Genomic DNA, 7,049 nt, shown 5'->3' on the forward strand with positions numbered 1-7,049 from the left:
GTGGTCGCCTGGACGGCATTTTTGCGTGGAGCGTATTGACAAAATGCGCTCCACAATGGACTGTGGTGTCATGGCAAGGTTTGAGCAAGAGAGCCGGTGACGAGCAATGGATCTGAACACGGTTGTGGATGAGATGGAGTATTTTGGGAACTTGCAAAGTATTATTACGGTGGATTACCGTAGCTTCTCCATGATACTATTCGATGTGCAGTGGTTCAAAGTGGTACTTGGAGGAGCTGGAGCAACAGTTCGAGGAGGTCCATCCGGATTTCTCGAAATAGATTCCGAAAAAAAATGGATGGATTTGCGCGACACCTTTGTGTTGCCGGCCCATTGTGAACAAGTGCAAAGAGTCATTTGCTTGCTAATTGTAATACCACATGGTTTATGTCACAATGGTTTGAACTCGCTTTGTACGTGTTTGTGAACAGGTAATCTTCTATCCAAACCCCCGACAACCTCGATGGTGGTATGTTATACCTTCAACTCCTCGAAGTGCGAGAGTATATGATCAAAGCGATGTTCCAGGCATAGATGAAGAAAATATGCAAATAGAGGGGTCAATATTACAAGGGGTGGAGGCCACAGCAAGTTTGGAGCCCGCATCGGCTAACAATGATAGAAATACAGAAGTCCAAGAATTTTTTGAGGACGAGGCAGACTCATTTTTTTGTGGTGACATGTCTATCGACCTTCCAGTGTATGCAGAGTTGTGTCAGGAGATTAACATGGGACCATAGAATACTTCATTCTTGGAGAATTGTATTACTCAATTTGTTGTTTAGATCTTCCATAAAGGTACATAAGATATGCATTTTAAGAGGGATTTTTCAAAAATGATTTATATTACTATGCTTTGTATAGCTTAAATTGATTATTCTAACACCATTTTTTATCTGTGCAGGTGACATTTTTAGGATGAATCGAGGGATGAGCGATGAGGATTTTCAGGACATGATGGCACGCATGTCTCCAGATCAGCTCGTGAGATTCAAAGAGATGGCAGACCAGGAGCTGTCTCGTTCTTCGTCAGGGCGCTCTGCTAGATCTGCTTCAGCACGATCAGATGCTTCAGCTTCGAGTAGACGATCTCTACGCTCACGACTTGGGCCAGAGAGAGGGACTACATCGGGATCAAGGGGTGCTGCTCTGGAGACACGCACGTGGTGTCTCCGTCTCGTCATTCAACTAGAGCTGTGTCACCTCCAGGATTTGTCACACCTGTGGGGACGTCTACTCTAGTTACTCTGGCTTTTGCGCAGCCGTTAGCAGGTGGCACCCCTTTTGGTGGCACCCCCTTTGGTGGCACCCTTTGAGTGGCACTCCAAGAGAGGATACCCCCGTCGGTACACCGAATGTACAGGGGTCTCCTGGATATGCCCAGGGGCGTGGATGGAGATGGGAGAGAACCCATCTTAGGCAGATGCCTAGGGGTTATGGATACCTAGTTGATAGTAGGTTAGGAGCCATCATCATGAAAGATGAGGGGAGGAGGGTGATGGCTCGCATGAGGGAGTTGTGCCAACAAGTTTTTTGGCACAACGTCCTGGATCATTGGAAGAACATACCGGAGGGGAGCAAGGACTACATAGTAGCATCCTTGCACAAGGAGTTTCCGGTGCCAGTCGCAGTAGATAGATTCTCTACGGGTTGGATGATGGATTGCATGCGTGCATACATGTCACATAGACGATCCGACGCACGCAAGGCAATCAAGAGTGGGGCTGCAAAGCCCGAGTGGTTAGATGCAGACGACTAGCGCCGACTGAGGGAGGAGGCTATAGATCCGCCAGGACGTTGGAGTCAGTAGACAGCGGGAGGCGGCGAGGGCACGACTCGAGGCCGAAGTGGTACTTCATCTTGGGAGTGGCGGCCACAGGACATATTTGGAGGACTTTGTAAGTTTCTCTTTTGTTTTGCTTATTTGTTTTTTTGAAATATTCTTTGTACTGACAATCATGTTTCTAACAGTTAGCATTTTGTTTTCTTTGCAGCACTCCATTATAAATCGTGATCCGCAAGGCCTTAAGACTCAATATGCAAAGAGGCACGGTCTCAATGCATTGATTGACCGATTGTATAGACGTGGCGGCTCTGTAAGTCACTCATTTTTCTTGTCCGTAGTTACCATGAGATATTTGAATGCATTATTGTATGGTGGATTGATATGTTGTTTCTTTTTTTGCAGAATCCATTCGATGCTCCTTTGCGGCGGGACGAGCTTTCGGGAAACAAGGATTTCTAGCTCGCCCTTGGATCCTTGGAGCTCACACACCTTTAGTTTTTAGTCGCCTGATCTATGTAGACATTTTCTATGTATTAGTGATATCCTTTCATGATTGTACCAATTACATTTTATGCGATCATGTATTTATTTCATGTATCAGTTTTATGATTTCAGTATACATTCTTTTTGTTTGCCAGTGCTTTGTTTGCAGTAGTGCATAAACTATTTTGTATGGCTCTCATACAGCACACAATGCTATATGTGGCAGGGCAGCTTGCTACCCTGCCACAAATTTTTTTTTCCCTGTTACCGTCGCTATTTGCGTCGCAAATTTACTGCTCGCGTCGCTATTGGCCTCGCTATGAGCGTCGCAAATTTACTGGTTGCGTCGCCATATGCGTCGCATATAGCGACGCCAATAGCGACGTTTCTATGGCGTCGTCAATAACGACGCTTTTTGCGATGACGGGGGAAAATTTTGTTATTTGTATTTTCGTCGCTTTAAACGTCAGTATAAGGTCTATATCTTGTAGTATGATATAGAAAGTAGAGACAAAGATGGCCTTTTATTGAGAGCATCTCCTTCATACCACAAAGGTTTTGCCCACAACCTCTTCCATTTCCTCCCTCTCCCTCCCTCCCCCTCCCTCTCCCTCTCCCTCTCCCTCTCTTTCTCTCTCATTTCCTCTCCCTCTCACAATATATCCTAACACTCTCCAAAAGCAAAAGGGAGAGGGAGAGAGAGAATGCACTCTCCCTCCCTCTCCCTCTCCCTCTCCCTCTCCCTCTCTTTCTCTCCCTCTCTCATTTCCTCCCCCTCCCTCTCCCTCTCCCTCTCTTTCTCTCTCATTTCCTCTCCCTCTCACAATATATCCTAACACTCTCCAAAAGCAAAGGGAGAGGGAGAGAGAGAATACACTCTCCCTCCCTCTCCCTCTCTTTCTCTTTCTCTCCCTCTCTCATTTCCTCCCCCTCCCTCTCCCTCTCCCTCTCTTTCTCTTTCTCTTTCTCTTTCTCTTTCTCTTTTTCTTTCTCTCCCTCTCTCTTTCTCTTTCTCTCCCTCCCTCTCCCTCTCCCTCTCTTTCTCTCTCATTTCCTCTCCTAAACAAGCAAAAGAGAAAGTGATTTAAACCCTAAACAAGCAAAAGAAGGAGAGAGGGAGACTCACCAATGAGATATGGTGACTGTGATGCGGCTCCTCTTCGCGATGAAAGCTCCTCCTCTCCTTCGCAAACAACGGCGGTGGCGGTGGCAAGCCTTCTTCCAATCCCTCTCTCACGATGGTCGCTCTCTCTCTCGCTCTTGCTCTCAAAACATAAGACGCAAAAATGCGAAATAAACCTGTGCTCGGTTTCGGCCTGTTTTTTTTCCCTGTGGAGCATCACTATTTGTGATGCCGGTACCCGCGACGCTACCCACATCGCTATAGGCTTAAATCCTTGTAGTGTGATGATAAAGATGAAATACCATCATTCTCTGCTCTACTCCATTCATCAATGAAAACCTTGAATTGAGCATACAATTCATGTCCATATTGAACTAGATCCTATCCATATCGATCAAACTTGATGACTTCACGTGCATCATGGTATTTGCTTAAGCGAGTCAAGTATGGTAGAAGTTCTTTGATCAAGATAGTGTCTTCACGATCAATATCAAATGTTTTAGGATAAATGTAATTCTCAACAGGATTTGGACATCCTTTGTAAGGACTATCATCAATGAGAATAGTCTTGGTATGCTAACAAACATCTCCATATTGATCCCATACATACTTCAGAGGCTTGAACATTGCTTCTACTCCCATCTTATCTGGCCTATATATGATTTTGAGTCGATGCCTATGACATTATTCTTGGCCCCAAATCATGAAGAAATGATACTTCCTTTTTGCATGGATCTCCAAGCACTTAATAACTACCATGACATTCTTATGTAAAGTTGTTGACCAAACTCCCACTTGGAATCTTGCAAATAAGGCTTTAAGAAACTCCATACATCCTGGTCGAAGAACAAGCCATTTCTTTCCCATTTGAAAGCTTTGAAACCTTTTAGACTTAGCAAATCGTCGTTCTAAAAGAAGACCATTGAGATCAAGTATTACACATAATTGTGTTGCATTTCTTATCAAGGAAACATCAATCACATCATCATGCTCTACTATTGTTGAATCTGTTAGATATCCAACCATAGATGTCTTAGTTGAAGTTACAAAGAAGAAAAAGAAGCACATTAGATTCATTTACTTCCTCATCATTCTACCTAATGTTTGAGCTATAAACTGGCATAGAACACTAAAGCAATTTAACTTCACATTGATAAATACATAAATATGTACTACTTAATAAATGATGTCTTAAAAAAAGAGACATTTGACCATGTGGTCAAATCTAATCAAGAGTAATATCATGAGGTGAAAAAAATATATATGATGACTTTTTTGAAGTAAAATCTATTTTAATAAAGTCATTTTTCCATACCTACTTTTTATCGCTAATTATAAGTATACTTGAGATATTAACAATAGATTCTTGTAATTAGTTTCATAAATTATATTATCATTATAATATCTAACATACTTAGTTTTTAAAAAGGCCTTCAAAATGGTATGTACAAAGAAGGTGTTTATTATTCCTAATTATTAAAAAAAATTTAAACATGATACTTTTGACCATGTGACCAAAACTATGTCACATATAAGTGACACATGACAATTTAATTGAGATAAGTTATGCTCTATTTAAATAAGTTTTCATAGTTTCTTCTAAAGGACTAACCATTCTATTTTTGAACTAGTTATATCCCATAGATATTTAAACTCACAAATTGTAACAAGGATTTTACCTTAATATTCCATATACACATCTCAAAAGATACATTGGAGAGAAATCTTTGTTGCAATATTTATTACTGAGGTAAAACTCCTTTGGGAGGTGCAATGAATCTTTTTTGGGGTTTGCAATATATTGTTGGCTTTCTTATCCTAAGATACATGCATATACATACACTAGTGATGTAGTAAAAGAGGCTATAAGAGATAAGAGATTTGACCATGTGGACAAATCTAACCAAAACTAACATAACAAGATCATAACACAACACATATAAGAGTTTAATTGAAATAAGAGCTAAAATAGACTTAAGTAAATTTTGCATAGCTAGCTCAAACTTTTCATTATGATAAGTATTCTTACACACTAGATTACAATTAAATAGTTATCCTTACAAAGGATGATAAATTTTAATGAGCTCTTTAATACTGATTTGGCAAAATATTTACTTAAATACATTTTTACAACCAAACATGCTTGGTACCTTTTATAAAAAATTAAAAAACTAAAGACGTAGTTTCTTTAATTAATATCATCAAAGAAAGAAAATATTGCAAATGCTAATGGAAGTAACTTCTTAAGAAAAAAATCAAAATTACATCAATGTGTCTTCCTTGATGAAAGGAGAAGGAATGGAGTTTAAACACCTAAAGTAGCCCTTAATTTCTCTTTCATAATTAGACTTGCTATATCTTGGCTTGATTCTTCTATGCCTTTCATAAATTTTTCAGTTGTTGGATTGGATCCCAAGAGATGCCAGGCAATGGGGGACTTCGAGACGGACGTGCAGGATTTTTTGGAGTGTGAATTGGACGCCGGCCGATGGCCAAAGATCGAGCAAATGGCCAAACTTGGTGATAAGGGGTCCAAAAGAAGAAGTGAAAGGGGGTGACCTTTGGGGCCACCCCCCAAAATTTTGATTTTGTGGGGGGGGGGGCGTTTTTTTTTTGTGCACAAAAAAAACGACACCATACTCCCCTCCTTCATGGAAAATTTGAGATGGGAGGCTGAAGAAAAACCCCTCCAGCAATTACATTGATGATCTTGTGCTTTTCTTCACCCTCCATAGCTACTCTCTGCTTCTCCAATGGCTGCCTAGACATGGAGATCAGAAACTAGTCTTTCTCTCTACTGCCTCTCTCTCCCCTCTATGGGTTGTTCATGCGTACCACTTTGAAGGAAGAATTGGGGAGGAGATTGAAGCAAATGATGATGGATATTGATGGAGATGTTTAAGGTTGATGTGCAGCAGGGAATTGAGAGCAATGGAGGTTCCATTCGCTGGTCATGCAATCATTTAATGCATCTCAAGTTTCGTAGAAACACGGTATGACTATTTTTTATGAAGAAAATAAAATATTTTATGATGGAAATTATATTCTTATGTCATGAAAATTTGTTTGAGTGCTGGTTGCATCATGTTTAATTGTTTTCCATTAAAAAAATTTATTTCATAATGTTTTACATGTGCTATTTAAATCCCACAAAACTCAAAATGCGATTTTAAAGGGTAAAATGATGGTTTTGTCGTTGTGAGTGGGTGAAATGTGTTTCTATGGGAAAAATTAACAAATAAAATTTAATTTTATTATGTTGAAATGATTGGTATAAGAAAAATCAAAAAATAATAGTGATTATTATCAAATAAATACTAAAAAATAAAAAAATGAGAAAAAATATAAATATGCTTCATAAAAATAAGAAAAAATATAATGAGTATTTGTGAATGTATGGTAGTGGTAGAGCATGAGGTTTAGCCTCAGTTTGCCCTATCTCTTTGTTAAATTTTGTGATTTATCGCTTTTCATACATCAAAATATGACAAAATGAACCCCTACACCTATGCAATGAAAGCAATACCTAAAAGTAGAGGGTGGGGTGTTTAAATGATGTGTTTTGGGTGTTGTTTATTGCTAATTTTGCTAATTCATAGCATGATATAGGGTTCATTGTATTTTAATTAAGAGGATAGTAGCATGAGCGTTGTCTCG

Source organism: Lygodium microphyllum, chromosome 9, assembly GCF_053477565.2.
Source record: "Lygodium microphyllum isolate KBCC chromosome 9, Lygodium_microphyllum_v1.1.10, whole genome shotgun sequence".
Classification (NCBI taxonomy): domain Eukaryota; kingdom Viridiplantae; phylum Streptophyta; class Polypodiopsida; order Schizaeales; family Lygodiaceae; genus Lygodium; species Lygodium microphyllum.